The sequence below is a fragment of the Peromyscus californicus genome, unplaced genomic scaffold (genome assembly GCF_007827085.1).
Source record: "Peromyscus californicus insignis strain IS unplaced genomic scaffold, ASM782708v3 Scaffold_7__1_contigs__length_154581171, whole genome shotgun sequence".
In the NCBI taxonomy this organism is placed as follows: domain Eukaryota; kingdom Metazoa; phylum Chordata; class Mammalia; order Rodentia; family Cricetidae; genus Peromyscus; species Peromyscus californicus.
In genome coordinates, this window is record NW_026294595.1 from 82261330 (window position 1) to 82278389 (window position 17060).

The following is a 17060-nucleotide window of genomic DNA, read 5'->3' on the forward strand; positions in this document are numbered from 1 at the left end:
GAACACATATTTTCCATGCTGGCTTGATATAAATGGAGTTTTCTTTAGGTGTGGTCCTAGCTTGCTGACATCTTCACAGGTACACCCTTGGAGGGGTGGCATGTTTAACTGATCACAACATGAAAATAATCACTGGAATTTCTTTCCTTTTCTCATTTAAGTCTAGAGCAAATATTATTTCTTTTTTCCTCCTAGGTTCACTGGGGAAATCTGAGTCTGCCTCAGTGGGGTCTGCTCAACTGGTAAGATGAGCTGACAGGCCAAGATGGCTTATCATCCATGGGTAGTATATTAGTCTAGGATCTCTAGAGTATCAGAACTTATAGAATGAATATACATATACATATATACATACATATATTTCAAATATATATATATTTAAAATGTATTTTATGTTTTATATATATGAGATTTATAAGACTTACTCATATATATATATATATATATATATATATATGAATATATATAATCACTTATTACACTCTATGGTCCAATGGCAGGTTATGAATGGAAGGTCCACGAATCCAGAAGTTGCTCAGTCCACTAGACTGGATGTCTCATCTAGTCTTCGATATATGCTGGAATTCTGAAGAAGTAGGCTCTAACGGCAGTGAAGAAATTGAGCAATCAGGCAAAGAACAAAAGCTTCCTTCTTTCCATGTCCTCATATAGGCTTCCAGTAGAAGGTGTGGCCCAGATTAAAGGTGTGTCTTCATGCCTCAAGATCCAGATCAAAGCTATGTGTCTTCCTACCTCAGAGGTCTGGACCAGAAGCTGATTCACCCATTTAAAACCAAGCAAAAATAATCTCTCATAAGAATGCCCTCCATTTCTGGATTGTTGTAGTTCATTCTAGATGTAGTCAACTTGACAACCAAGAATAGCCGTCACCAAAAGAAAGAAAGAAAGGAGGAAAGGAAGAAAGAAGAAAAGAAAGAAAATCCCTTCTTCCAGGTCCCTCTAGGATGCAAAGTGGAATCTTCTAAGATGAGGTTAAAATTGCTTTTCCATTTATTTATTTATGGGAGGGTGTGGCATGCATGCTGTAGTAGTTAACCTGAATTGGTCATAGTTCTCTCCTACCACATGGGTCCAGAGACTGGATTTAGGTGGTTAGACTCCACAGCAAGCTCCTTTACCAGCTGAGTCACTGAACTGAACTGGAAGAAGAAGGAAGGGATTTTCCTTTTCTTTCTTTCTTCCTTTCTTTCTTTCTTCCTTCTTTTGTCATATAAACCTGATCCAGCCTTTGCCAGCTGTGCATTTTAGGGGCAATGCACTTAAACTTGTCTAAATATTGGTTAGTTTTTCTGCAAAATGGGCACAATAATATCTTATTGTAGAATTTTGAGTACTAAATGGGGGCATGTGTATCAAATATACAGCATAGAATTCTATAAAGAAGAAAGAATTAAGGTTTAATTTTGCTTTAATTATGATGATAGCATTGGAAAGCATAAAGCTTGTCACATAGTAGGCACTGTCAACAGCTACATATTGAATGTACAAAGGACTCTCAGTATGATAGGTGTCTAGTGTAATGTTATTTTCCTATTTTATCTGATTTGATAGCTGTTTCCTTCTCTCAGTCTCTGTTTTCCTGGAGCCTCTAGTCAAAGAGGAGAAATACAGATTTCACCTTTGCCAAATGGAGAGGTAGGTGTGAGACAAACGAGAGGGCTTGGGTATTTGTTTTGGTGGTGTCTCTCTTTCTGATCCCTTAAATGTCCTTCCCCAAGTGCCTTTAGCAAAGTCCCTGGCACATCCTATACAAGCAGGTTCATAGTCAGAAAGACAAGGCCACAGCTGGTTGGGCTGGGAATGAGCTCCAGAGTCTGGCCTAGGGTCTTGATCATGCTGAGAAATAACTGGGTTATGATAATTTCTGATAACAGAAATCACAGTACTGATTGATAAAAAAACTTAAATACTTCATTTCTAGGAATAAATAGTTCTTTGCTCTTATCTCTTTGAGTGACCACATAATAGGGTACATTGACCATTGGAATGCCTCTCTAAAAACTCCTGGACCCCAAGATGCAGTAACTCCAGACTCAGGGTGCTGCCCGGTCTATGCAGAGGTCTCTACAGGTAGGTCACAGAGCATAGACTTTTGCACAATGCACATCAGGCAGTGTTTGGAGTCTCTGCCCTTGACCGACTTCCCTCCCCAGTCCAAGGTTAAGAGTAGACTTTGACCCTTAGTTATGGGTCCTTCCCTTGACAGACTGTGGCAAACATTCTGTATATTCGGGACACGTGCTAAATTTAAGATTTTGACTTGCATCTTGTATTGATTTTTGTCAAGACATTCAAGCGTTTTGATTCCGGTCTTAATAAAAATAGAAAAAAAAATGACAGGAAGAACTATTTTTGAATTTTGACTTGGTGTCCTGTTCCTCTCCTCTCCCATGTCCCTGGTAGCATCTGACAGCCTTACTTCCAGGAGAATGACAATTGTACCTTCATTCCCTTGAATTTCCTTTAGTTTCTGCTGCTCTTCTTTCTCAAACTCAGTTTTTACCGGTTGTCTAAAAGGGAGTGACCAACTGGCTGCTGATAATTAAATACAGCCAATGTTGAATGAATGAATGAATGAATGAATGAATGGATGGACAAATGAAGAAAATAGTTTGTTCCACAGCACCTCTTTCCATTTGGAATCCATTCAGAGTACAGCACAGTCTTTGGGTCTAAGAAACTCAGCTGTAATGGAAGCTAGATCCTGTTCTGGGGGAACCATTCAGGTCCATCCTGCTTTCTATTTAATTACCTTTTGTTTTTCTCTTAGCAATTAGTAAAGTGCCAGCCTATCTCAAATGTGCTGAGGAGAACCAAGAGAAGATGTCCACACCTGAGCCAAAGCGTTAAAGGAAAACTGGCACACTCTGGCTTGGGGTTGGGGGCATGCGGGGATAGAAACAACAGGAATTAATATTTACTCAGCAACCATAATACATGTTTTTAGACATGGTCTCATTTTATTCTCACAGCTACCCTCTACAGTCTATTCTAGGGTAAAAAAAAAATGTGTTCGGCCAGGTCATAGACTTGCTGAAATCCTAGAGTTAGTAAATGGCACAATTTAAATTTTAACCTGGGTGTTTTCACACAAGACCATCCCGTTTCTCACTGTGGGAAGAATCACGGCAGTGCCTGAAACAGTGACCAAAGCTAGAGAATTCAAGTGACGGGAACACTTTAAGACAGGGCCACTCTGTGTCTTACATTGTCCCTTTTACCTTCCATTTTTCATTTGTCCACTTATTCAAATAATATTCACTGGGAACTCCTTTGTCTCACTGTAGTTCTAGATTTCCAGGATACTAATGAGATGGTGAATATTATAAAAATAGTCCCTGCCCTTATACGATTATATTTAATTACAGAGATCAAAAAAGTCTCTCCAAGCATGATGTAATGGTAAACTTAATTTGGGACCAGATAAGGAAATAATGGAGAGCGGCAGTTGTTGGAGAGGTGGGGATCAGTAAAAGCCGCATGGAGATAGTAATATGTGGGTTGAAATGTGAGAGATAAGAAGAATGTAGCTATGCCAACAGTTGGGTAAGTGCTGTTTCAAGCAGAGAAAGTGTGAGAGGACAAAGATGTGAGACACTCAAGAAGGTAATTAGATTGCCTTATTATTTCCAAAGAAAATGCTATTCATTAAGGAAGATAGCCTGTTCAAAATAGGCAGAATCCTGAGTGCCCAGAAAGGTTATTACCTGGAGAAATATTTGTAAAGAGAACAGACCAGTAATGCAGGTAGGTTTGAATCGAAGGGCTTGAAGGAGGCAGAGGCAGAGGCAGGGATAATGACATGAGCAAATGGAGGTCTGAGAAGGGACATTTAAGGCTGAATCATTTGATAAAGAAAATCTCCAACTGCAGTGACAGTTCTGACTTTGCTGGCTTCAGAATTGCATTTGGAACGAGGAGACAGTGAAATTGTATAAAGCCACTCTGTGCTGGCAAAGAATATACTGAGTGGCAGTTGGGATTGTGATCAAATTCAGTCTCCTCCAATTCTGCAATTATAAACTGTTTTCCAAAAGTGTAGGCAGGTAGGCTGATTAAAGTACATGCTCTGAACTAGCCAAATGCTTCCTCCAAATGTTTAAAGTCTGAGCTGGGTCCTTTATCACGAAACACTTTCTGTGTTTAAATATTAATTGCAATAATTTCATTTTTCAGCTTCAATACTTAAAATATCAATTTAGATGATGGATCATGAACTTTAAAGCCGAAAGTAACATTGATCACTTGTCTCCTTCTTTCTGCTCTTATAGACATCGGAGTTGGCAAGCAGTGAGCACCCACGATCACAAAGCCAGCTATAGATGGAAACCAATAAACTGCATTGCCATAATAACAAACACGGATGTCAGGTGATGCAGAGTCCCAAGTCTAATGATTTGCCCACTCATGCTGTGTACAGCCTTTCTGATACTTTGTCATTCAGCACAGTTTTGTTTCTTTCTCTGGATTTTTCCATCAGTGAAGTCACCCCAAATTGGTTGTTACTATTTGATAGCTGGCTAACACCCAGGACATAGAATGTGTGGGCTGGAAGATTGCTCAGTGGGCAAAGTGCTTGTGAAGTCGTGAAGATTTTGGTTCAGGTCTTCAGTACTAACCTAAAAGTTGGCGTGCTAGTGCTGGGGAGTGGCAGACAGAGACAGGAGGATCTCTACTGAGTGTTGGTTATCCAGTCTAGCCCAAACAGTGGGCTTCGGGTCTAGTGAGAGACCCTGACACTGGCCCCCCCCCCAAAAAAAAAACAAAACCAAAACGAAAACAAAAAACCAAAATAAGCTGAGGATGACCGAGCAAGACATCTGACATCAACGTCTATTCCTCCACATGTACGTGAATGGATGAGCCCACCTGTGCTCACACAGAAAATACCACACAGGCATATACAGACACAAATGATAAAAAGTAAAAGTGAAAATTATCCAAAGCAACATGGCAAGTGTAATTAATCCTAGATTGTGGAATATCCCAAACAGTTGCCCATGATAAAATGTCCCTTACATTTTAGAACCACGGGGAAGCTGCACACCTCCTCTCTTGTTCAGTTACCTGCTTTGGCCTCAGTTTTATCCTTGGTGCCAATTGTTATGATGTGGTGAGGTGTAGATACACACCCTAGTCTTAGGGAATTTACCATTCTGATTATGGTTTTGGTAATGAGTAGTCAAAAACAGGCATCTGTATTGGGGGATCAGAGAGGCAGATATAATTTGAAATGGATATTTCTACAGTGCAGGGTTAGGCTTTAAAAAAAGGTGAGGCAGCTGACAGTTGTTGATCAGAAAATGGCTCCTTTCTTTGTGGAGGGGGAGGGAGTCGAAAGCTAGATAGATGAAGCCGGACTGGATGGCTCTTTGCTGGGCCTGAGCTGAAGTTAGAAAGGGGTTGAAGTAGCAGCTTAGTCCTTTTCTCACGTTAGAGTGTTGGCCGTATGGTGTCGTTATACTGAGAAAAAACTGCATGATGGGATCGGGGGAAGTTATTAGGCTCCCATACAAGAGGTTATAAGGATTATCAGAAGCCTGTTAGTAACTGCCAAATAAGTTGCCTCTCTGCCCCAGGCACACTGGTGGACATCACAGTGAACCATGGGATTCCCTTCTCTCTGAGACTGAGTGGCCCTGTAAAGGATACATGCTAGGTAAACACTGGCAAAAGAAATGTAGCTGACTTCTGATCCTTGTGTTAATTATGTATGCAGTGTAAAATGACATCCATGGCGTATCCTGAGGGCCCAATAGGAGAGGGGACATGAGTTGGATTTTGAAGGTGGACCAATTTGAGCAACTAGAGATCATTTATGGGGAAAAGTGGCATGGGCACTTGAAGTGTAGAAATGATAATGCATGTGGCAGCTTCTGGGAGGCTGAAGATGTTCACAGGTGTAGAGGAAAGACGTGAGGAGGAGGAGGAGGAGGAGGAGGAGGAGGAGGAGGAGGAGGAGGAGGAGGAGGAAACATATTTGGACAAGATGAGTAGACCAGGCCATGCCACACGTTCTGAAAATTTGCTGTTCCATGAAATAGCATGCTATGGTGGGCTGGCTCAGGGTGGTGAGGAGAAAATAGTAACTGCACTTACTTGAGGCGTGAAGCACCGTTAGGGAAGCCAGCCAAGATAGATATTGAGGGAATACACAGGTGAAGATATGCTATCCTGAGAGTAATGGGCAATGAGCAGGAAGAAATACTATGTATTGAGCTCTTTTCTGTTCTGAGCATTCATTTAGTTGCTGGGAAGCAAGACAAATAACAGGATTTATTGGTCTTTATGCCATAGTTAGGAGACATCTTGGATTTGGCAGTCAGGGAGCAATGATGCTTGAGCTGCTGATGGCTCAGTGATGGACAGGGCAGCTCCTGTAGGAGATGGACAGAAAGGGGGAAGACTTGCTGGCAGGAAAAAAACTGTGGGGGGAAAAAGAGAAGAGAGATATTGATACACAGACTTAAAGAGAGAGGGGGAAATTATAGAAAGAGGAGGAGAGAGAGAATAATGTGTAGGAGAATTAGAGAGAGGATATCACATATTTAGAGAAAGGCATATGGAATTAGAAAGATAATGCAAGGAAATTCAAGATAGGGAAAGAGAGAATGACACAGAGAGAGAAGAGGAGAGAGGATATCACATGCATGTGCACGTGTGTGTGTGTGTGTGTGTGTGCGCGCGCGTGCGCGCATGTGTATGCATACATGCATACACATACACAGAAAGAGGGAGAGAGACAGAGACAAACAGAGACAGACACAGAGACACAGAGATAGGAAGGGAGGGGGAGAGAGAGAGAGTGACAGAGAGCCAATGAACTATGATATACCATGGTAGCAAGTGGGCAGCTAGCAGCCATGTTGCTCAGGGTCCCTGGCCAAGGTGTTTTGAAGGAGTTCTTGGATGTCCTGCTCCCAGACCCCCGCCCCCGTACTATTCAAATCTACCAATAATCTCAAAGAACATTGGTTTAGAGGAGTTAAACCCATTGGTACCTACCATGGTCAAAATGAAACCTATGCTAAAATACTACATTAGCAATGTACAGAAATGTAATTTTAATAAAAAAAAAACCCTTTACTTTTCAAGTCCAAAAACATATGAGGTGGGGTGGGGTGGAGAACTTGGCATTTGTACAGTTTTGTAAATTTCATAGTGTCTGGCTCAGTGGAAGACAGGCCCTTCCATTTCCACCACTTGCCTCTCTTCGCTGCAGTTATAACAAATGTGGTTCTGCTTTTATTAAACCATTCTGTGTTCAAGGTAGATTCTCAGGTACAGAGCAAAGGGGTCTCTGAGCTATTGCTCACTTTTTGTAAGATTTTGAACATCAAGACTCTTTCTTCTAGTTGCTAAGCACTATCTACTTCTATTACTATGCCAAGGGCCATCCAGTTCTAGGAGAAAAAGATTGCCAACCTCTAAGTGCTCAGACTCAAAACCTTGGAGTCATCCTTGGGTAGGGAAGAGAAGGCTTTATCAATGTTCTTTGTTCTAACCTTACAACTTTTCTATAACATTGAAATTATTTAAAAATAACCAGATTGGATTTTGGTTTTCTTCTTTAGGCAAAATGTCAATACCAGAAATAAGCGACAAGAATATGTAGAGATTTTGGGAGCATGGGGGTTCTTCTGTCATTATTTTACAACCAACACCTACCCCATCAGTAAGTCCTACAGATCACCATGGAAACAAAACAAAAGGAGACCATGCTGCGCCTTTCTGCTGTACCCCAGGGCATCCTCATCTCCTGCTTGGTCTAGTGCAACCATCTCCCCATCCCTCCTCACGCTGGCCTCGGCACCCTCCCTTAACTCAGGAGCCAGAGTGATTCTTGTGTGGGAGGAAGTAGATATTACTGTGTCATCCTCTTGCCTAACCCCTATTTAAGGGCTTTCCAGAAGAAAAGGTGAAGGTCTTAAAGTCACCTATAAACAGATTGATGACATATTTATTATCCAGATTGGAACTATTCTGAGAAAGAAAGTCCTTTTAAATAATTATGTCTGGATGGCAGCCATGAATGCCAACTGTCCAGAAAGGACTGTGTAATTTCCCTTCTTTTGAGTCTGTCCCTGGCCTAATCCTGCTGTTTCTCATTTCACTTGCCCCCATCCCCTTTCGTTAGCAATCCTCAGTGCTGCATAGTCCTCATGAACACCTTCATGTTGGTTTCTTTAGTGCTTTCTGGTCTCTGTCCAAACCTCCCCCTACTGCTGCTGACTTGTTAACATTCTATATGACATGGTCTGCACTCTTTCAACCCCCACTTCCTAATTCCTTTTCTCTCTTTTGTTTTTCTCCATTGATCTTATCCTTTAATAGTCTTATACCACATTGTCTCTTTTACTAGAATGAGTTGTTCCATGAGGCAGGACAGATTTTTGAAGTCAGGTTTACTAAGTATTTCCTAAGAGGCCTTTAAGAAACATATTTGCCTAGCTATTCACCCCCTCCTTTTCTATCCATTGTTTACTTTATCCCTTGAATATGTACAGGGAAGGATCTACTCATATGTCTGGAAATAATCTCTGATTTCTCATGCCATGGTGTCTTTATGATATCATTTATTCTGTTTTGGATATTCTTGGGGAATAGTTTTTAATGCTTTGCAGCTTAGCTCAAGGAACTGAGGCTTTCTTTGACCCACTCAGGCAGAGCTGATTCCTCTTTCCTTCATCTCACCCCCGTACTTTATTACAATCTGATATACTCATCGTGCTTGGTTGCATTTTCTAAGATAGCTCCCCTTGTAGCATAGATACTCCATTGGGAGTGTTTGCTAAAGGAGACATTGTGCTCATCTAAAGGCAGGAACTGCATAGCATCCCTTTGTTCAGCTGTACTTGGTACAGTAGAGAATAAGAGGTCAGGAAAACAAGAAATGAAGGCCAGTGAAGGTCTGCCCTTCAGAAAAGACAGGACTATTTCAGCCATTCTTGCTTTTTATTGATATCCCTAAATTGGAAGTGTCTGAGATATGCTAAATGTCTCTGACATGCTTCCATACTTCGGAGGCAGCACAAAGCAGAGGTCTAACTTCTTAAATAGTTTCTGATCTGATTATCATATATAACATAACCTTTATTCATCAGACTGTTGTATTTGGTGGTTTTCTTTCTTTTCTTTTTTCTTTCTTTTTTTGAGACAGTTTAATTCTTTTATTTTTATTTATTTATTTATTTATTTATTTATTTATTTTGTGTGTGTGTGTGTGTGTGTGTGTGTGTATGGTGTATGTATATGTGTGTGTGTGTGTGGTTTATCTTATTATTTTTCCTAAACTTATATGAGTATGGACTATTTCTTTCATTTTTTTTTTCTTTCATGTGAACATCTAGGGTCCAGCATTCTATGCATATGAGAAAATGTCTATAGGGTGACTTAGACCTTGCAGGACTTCCACATTTATCTAGAAGGTAGGCCTTTCCTGGGGAAATAGAAAGTATTTCATAGGTGTTTTGTATGCTTGAAATGTTGCCAACAAGCTCATTCACATTTCAGTTTGATTGGCAGAAGTGGTGGCCATGGCACTTGGTGGCTTTGGACAAACGGATGCCTGAAAAAGAAGCGCTGGTAGTCAAGCCCAGTGTGAATGAGAGAGTTGAGAGAAACCTACCAGCCTTTCAGTAATAAACTACAAAGCAACCACAGAGATCAGCTCTGCTGACCACAGGGTCACTTCTCAACACTTGGCCTTCTGCACCTCATGTCCAAGAGAAAAGCAAAAGACCCAGCTTCTAGAACTCTGTGGTTGCATGGCTCCTTGTTCCATTTGCTTTAAAGGTTTACACAACACAGAGATTGACAGAAATCGTAAATCTTGTGTTCTGAAAGGCCACGAGTAAAATGTCAGGGAAGGCTTCTTCAGTGCATCACACTGGAAGGCTTTCCTGCTGAGGTAAACTGAAGTCAGCAGAAGAGAATGGGAAAGTCCCAAACTGGCAGCTCTGGCTGAATCAGGCTCCCAGAGATAATGTGCTTGACCACATGGTGATTTTCTAATGAAGGGATTATAAAACAATGGAGATTCCTGCTTCCTTGGAAAATTCACAGATTTAGTGGCACAGGGCTACAATACTTCCTGTAAACATTCATAAGAACTTGCAAATACAAGCCTAATACAAACAAGATGGATGCTTCTGATTTTCCATAGTCCCATCTCCCCCACCCCCATGTTTTGACATGACCTGTTTCATTTTTTTTAATTTAATTTAATTTATTTAAAATTTTTACCAGCCTGGTCCTGTAAGACTTTATAGTTGGTGGCCTCTGCATAGGAAGTATTCTTTGGCCTTATCTAACGTGGATGCTTCTTTTAGCAATTGTGCTTAGAAACACAGGACCCACATAGTGAAGGGACTGTTTAATCCAGCAACATATAGTGAGATCTCATGGTTAGATTTCCACCTTGATGTGACAGGTGTGTGTGCACTCTCTTTTTTAATGGTATAGTTAGTGTTAGGAATACGGTGTTTTGCTGACAGTGTTAGGCACCTGTTTTTGCTGATAAAATAAGGCAACAACAAAACATAGTCGGGTTATGGACCAGAATCTCTGAGAGGAAGCACAGTTTTAGCTCAATTGTGGGGTCTTTTGTGATCTTTCTAATTCCCAGTATCCCCTGCTGCTCTTTTTGAATTTCTTTCTTTGTCTGAAGCTTAGAGTTCTTTAATAACAATGGATAATGCATGCAAATAATAAAATTGCTGTGGAAGACTGTGTTTGGATACCTTATCTAAGTTCTGCTCCTATGCTCTTATTGCTATTTCTGGGTAACTATGTGAACTATGATATAAAGTAATGTTTAAATTTAAATTTAGTGAAATGTCTATCAAGAGACTGAGTCCAGGGACCATTGACTGTGTATGTCATTCTCTAGGGTGAGGCAGGGGTGGGGTAGGGGGAATTCAATTTCCACTTTCTACTGGTTGTTTGGTAGCTAGAAAATGTAGCCACAACAAGCTATGCTCTAAACCACTTTGAATTTCATGGAGTCCATAAAAATAAAATAGTATCAACATAGAATACTTTAAGAGTCCATTAGTGCTGCTTGACTAAGAAAAACACATTGGCAGGTCAGCTAGGAAGGCCATCAGGACAGTTTGCCATTAACAGACATTTGATTATACTGGGGGCGATCTGGTCAACCCCCTACCTTTGGATCCCAGTGTCTATGCTTCATACTCGATACCTGAAGTGTGTGTATAGAAAGTTTTGGCATACGATTTTGTAGACGAATTTCTTTTTTTTTTTTTTTTTTTTTATTAATTTATTTTGCAATACAATTCAGTTCTACATATCAGCCACGGATTCCCTTGTTCTCCCCCCTCCCGTCCCCCTCACCTTCCCCCCAACACCCCCCCCCCCATTCCCATCTCCTCCAGGGCAAAGCCTTCCCCACAGACTGAGGTCAACCTGGTAGACTCAGTCCAGGTAGGTCTAGTCCCCTCCTCCCAGGCCGAGCCAAACAATCCTGCATAGGCCCCAGGTTTCAAACAGCCAACTCATGCAATGAGCACAAGATCTGGTCCCACTGCCTGGGTGCCTCCCAAACAGATCAAGCCAATCAACTGTCTCATCCATTCAGAGGGCCTGATCCAGTGGGGACCCCTCAGCCATTGGTTCATAGTTCATGTGTTTCCATTCATTTGGCTATTTGTCCCTGTGCTTTATCCAACCTTGGTCTCAACAATTCTCGCTCATATAAACCCTCCTCATTCTCGCTAATTGGACTCCCAGAGATCCACCCGGGGCCTAGTCATGGATCTCTGCATCCAGATCCCTCAGTAGTTGGATGGGGTTTCTAGCACAACAATTAGGGTGTTTGGCCATCCCATCACCAGAGTAGGTCAGTTCAGGCTGTCTCTCGACCTCTGCCAGCAGTCTGTTGTGTGGGTATCTTTGTGGATTTCTGTGGGCCTCTCTAGCACTTTGCTTCTTCCTATTCTCATGTGGTCTTTATTTACCATGGTCTCCTATTCCTTGTTCTCCCTCTCTGTTGTTGATCCAGCTGGGATCTCCCGCTCCCCCAAGCTCTCTTTCCCTCAACCCTCGCCTTTCATTACCCCCACTCATGTCCAGGCTGTTCATGTAGATCTCATTCCATTTCTCTGTCATTGGGTGATCCCTGTGTCTTTCTTGGGGTCCTGTTTTCCAGGTAGCCTCCCTGGTGATGTGAGTAGCAGACAAGTCATCTGTTTAGAATTTCTAAACAATCTTATTAAATAAAAAATACAGAGCCAAATACAGAGGTAATAGCCAAAGAGATCAGAGAGCTAGTGAAGAGTGACGACTGGCCTTATCTCACCACCTTGCCCCTGTCACTTCCCCAGAGAGAGCTTCTTCCCATCTAACCTGTGTTTTTATTGTCTTTCTGTTTTGCCTTCTCATTGGCTCTAAGCCCAGCCACATGACTTCCTCGTCACTGCCTGTCTAAACAGACCTCCAGGTCTCTATAGTTGGTACTGGGATTAAAGGCTCATGTCACCACACTTGCCTGTGTCTTTAACCACACAGAGACTCTGTCTGACATGTGATAGGATTAAGGGCATGGGCTACCACCACCTGACTTCTGTTTATGGCTCGCTGTGTGACCTTGCTATGTGACCTCTGATCTCCAGGCAAACTTTATTTATTAACATACCAATAAAATCAGATCTCAGCACAATTAAAATATCACCACATAGCTTTGTGTGTAGATGCTCCATTGAAGAGGTGGTGACCAGAAGCATTGTCTTTTCTGGTGCTGGATTCAGATTGTCTTGTTGACTGAAGGTGTACGAACATCTCAAAATCAGTCTAAAAGCCACCTTAGCAGCACTGGAAATAATGAAACGATACTACTTTCCTTCCTATTCTTAAGTGTTGAGCAGGAAAATCCAGGCCTTGTGCAGAAGTTTTGAGATGCTGTCATAAACAAACCTATCTCTCAGAGATGAATGTATATTAACAATTTTAATTTAAATGATATTTAAGCAAATATTTCTGTTTATTTCATGTATATTGCAATCACACTCATGATTAGACCAACAGTGCTCTAATCTCAGCCTTAAACAGGTGTATGCATTTTAAGGTAATTAAGAAAAGAGACAAAGCTGATGAGTTAGCTCAGTGGCTAAGAACACTGACTGCTCTTCCAGAGCAGCTGGGTTTGATTCCCAGAGCTCACATGCCAGCTCCCAACCATCTGTAACTCCAGTTCCAGGGGATCTTACACCTTTTCTGGCCTCCCTGGGCACTAGGCATGCATGTGATGCACAGATATAGATTCAGGCAAAACATCTGTACACATAAGATAAATAAATAAATTTTAAAAAGAAAAAGAGTTTTATGTTTGCTCAGATGCTTACCATTTCTGATGTTTTTTTTTTTTCATTTATTAAAAAAAATCAATCTGTGGTTCTGTGGCACTCTGAACTCACAGCAGCTGTGGTTGCTTAAGCAGGATCTAGCCAGTCAATATTCTGGTATGGATCAAGGAAGGCTCAATCACAAGGTCCCATGTCTAGTTAAGTAGCTATTGACTGCTGGGGGAGAAAGAGTTCTTATTCCTTTGGGGTGGGTGTGGCGAGTGATAAGCTACCCATGCCCCAGTAGATGGGATGCAGGCAACACTAATTGAATAAAATAAAAAGAAGAGGACATGAAGTTGGGAGAAGATATGGTGGTGTGTGGTCTGCGTGGAGTTGAAGAGGGAGAAGGGTATGGATAAGATAGATTGTGTGTATGTATGTATGCAAATCCCAAAGAATAAATTGAAAATATTGCATTGGAAGTCTGAGGTTCCATCCAGTGTCCTTCCCTTTGTATCTTTAGCCGTCCTTTAGCAGCTCTTCCTTGCATCCCTTCTGTCTTAGTTGCTTTTCTTGTTGCTTTGACCAAATGTACCAATAAGAGCAACTTAAGGGAAAAGGGCTTATTTGAGATAGCAGTCCATCCTTGCTGGGAAGTCTTAGTGACAGGAGCTTGAGGCAGCTGCCTGCTTGGCATCCACAGTCAGGAAGCAAGGAATGATGAATGGTCACACTCAGCTTTTGCCTTTTTATGTGGATAGGATTCCAGCCTCGGGAATGGCACCACCCATTTTCAGGGTGGAGCCTCTCACTTCACTTACCCTCGTCAAGAAAAGCCCTTGGAGGTACAGCAAGAGGCTGACCTAATCCAGACAGTCATTCACAGAAAGGGTCTATCATATAAAGGTTTGTGGTGGGTATGTCATAGATGTATAAATGCAAGGATAGGTGCTTTACTGAGAGGTTTGTCTTAGTCAAGGTTTTGCTACTAGGAATTTGACATCCATAGGTCTTATTTTACTCTTTTCAGAAAACATTTAGAGGAACTATTTCCAAGTACATAGACTGGCGCAGAAAAGAGGAGAATGTCTTAGTTAGGATTTCTATTGCTGTGATAAAACACCATGAACAAAATCAGCGTGAGGAGGAAAGGGTTTATTTCATCTGTTACAGCTTGTAGTTCATCATCCAGGGAAGTCAGAGGCAAAGTGCATGAGGACTGCTGCTTACTGGTTTGTTCTCAAGGCTTTCTCAGTCTGATTTCTTACAGCACCCAGGAACAGCAGCCCAGAGGTGGCACTACCCACAGTGAACTGGGCCCTCCCACACAATCATCCATCAAGAAAATACGCCATAATCTTGCCCACAGGTTGATATGGTGGGGACATTTTCTTACTTGAAGTTTCCTCTTTGAAAATGATTATAGCTGTGTCAAATTGACATAAAACTAGCCAGCATAGAGAACAAGATCCCCACCCTGAAGGAATTATCACTGTGCCTACTATGGGAGCATACACAGTCTGTTTTCCTAAATTTGTCCAGGAAATGTGTTCTTGCTCTGGTGGTTAGTAGCATCAGAAAAGAGAATGTGCAGGTAGGATTTACAGAGGAAGGCTTTGGCTGGCAGACATAGAAGATGATATATGTCAGCATGTTTATGTAAAAAGTGAACAAGCCAGTGGCAGAACTGTATTAGGGTGCTGACGTGGTTCTGGTACTGAACCAGAAAAACAAACAGGGAATGTAAAGGAAATCAAATATAGATTTATATCTGACAGATATTTCCATTCTTATCAGGGACTCTCTGCATCCACTGCATCATTATTAAGCCAGTGAGTCCCACACTTGTGACTCATTATTTAATTCATTCAGTAGCTCTTGGTATGTTTTTTACTATATAAAAAACCAAAACAATAAACCAGAAAGATTTTCCTAGCCTGGACACCCCCTCTCCCTTTAGAATATTTCTAGCATGCCTCATCTAACTTACTTCTATTTCAGTGCTGTTGGGAAACTACATAAATATTTTCTCTTCAGAAAAAATAGGAAAATTTGTGTTATCTATAACTTTCTTTTCATTTAGAAATTACCATGAAAAATTGACTCATGTCAATTATGTCTTTCTGGGCTAAATTGTAGTTTGAGTCATTTGAAGTAACACACTATGATTTTATTTTTCTAGATTATTCATGAATGTTTTGCTGTATGGTACAGCTTTGCATTTCACTAAACGTTATTCTTAAAGATTAGGTTTTGACAGCTACTAAGTTCTCCATTGTTCTTGTTTTAGAGTTCATATCTAGATTTTGGAGAGTATATATCGCATTAAGAGCCACCATTTGAAGTTAATACCATTTAAACAATTAAAGTATTAGCTCAGAAAGTAATGCTTCTGTATATATTTTTAACTTTTCCCCATTAAAGTGACATTCTTCTTTTTGTACTCGTCATGATTTATTTTTAAATGTGTTGTTTATAAGCGCATATTTAGGCTTCCATTTTTTCTTTTCATAGAAAAAAGATATATTAAATATTCTTTCAATTCAATATATTAGTAAAACCTTTTAAAATGGATACTTATCTCAATTTTCCTATTTATCTTAAGACTCATCCTGCTATAATAACATGCATGATCTTTTGTTTTCTCCTAAAAGGACTTTCAAAATTCTCAGAGGGATTTAAGAAATATTTCCATTTAGTCTGATTATAATGGTATGTTATACAATAATTTTATTGTTCTTGTGCTTTTTTACGCTAAAACATTTATATCTGTTTATTAAAATACAACAAAAATATTGAAAACTCTTGTTTTTAAAAAATAATATCCTAAATATAGTAGAAATCCAAAAGTCTTACTATTAAGTAATTGAGATAGGTGGCGGTGGCACACACCTTTAATCCCAGCACTTGGGAGGCAGAGGCAGGTGGATCTCTGAGTTCGAGGCCAGCCTGGTCTACAGAGCAAGTTCCAGGACAGCCAGACCTATGTAGAGAAACTCTGTCTTGAAAACCAAATCAAACAAAAAAGTTGATATTGTCTATTGTACATTTTAAATTTAATTAAGAATATTACAATTTAAAAAGACAGAAAAAGTTGATGTCTTTGATGAAAGATTCAATATATTCTAAGTCACTTTAGGATCACAATAAGGTGTAGGTTGCAATTTTATAATGTGTATTCTTAATGCATTTAAAAACACTGCACACTAGTCAGTAATTCATGATGAAAATTAGAATATATGGAATTAATGTTTAACTTTAGGCTCTACTCATATATTGGTAGAGCAGATATTTAGGTAACTTCAGAGGACTGAAGTTTTCCATCTACAGCTAAAACCAAACCAAATCAATACAATATAAACTAAAGATTGTAAAAGAAGAGAATAAACAGGTTTCCAAACTCAAAGGGCATCTGTTCACATATCAGTAAATAATCTAGAGTTCTAAGCACAGTTTCAAAATCCACAAGGTAGGCCGACGGCTACAGTGAATGACAACAACATTGCCAACATGAAAGGCAATACAATGAAAGTCGCAAAAACATCAAAAGAGATGAGATTAAGTCCTTTAACAAGAGATTCCCAGGTCCACGAACTGTGCCCATCTTTGCCTCCCAGAAGCACAGCAGGTGGAGAATGATGCAGCGTGTTTCACCTTGCTGCTGGCATCTCTGTCAGGTACACAGTAGCACAGGAGGTGCAGGGCAGCCTTGGGTGGTCTACTTGCCTGTAGCAC

General features: G+C 40.6%; 1 long non-coding RNA gene across 3 annotated transcripts in view; it reads right to left on the bottom strand.

Annotated features, from left to right (window-relative positions):
* The window catches only part of LOC128100763 (uncharacterized), a 151682-nt gene that overhangs the window by 10285 nt on the left and 124337 nt on the right, over window positions 1-17060 (bottom strand). For 2 of the 3 annotated variants that reach the window (XR_008214918.1, XR_008214922.1), the window contains one exon: window positions 14466-17060. The exons of the other annotated variant lie outside the window; for it this stretch is intronic. This is a non-coding gene — a long non-coding RNA (uncharacterized LOC128100763). Of the gene's footprint in view, window positions 1-14465 lie in introns of those variants that run through there. 3 annotated transcript variants of the gene reach the window in all.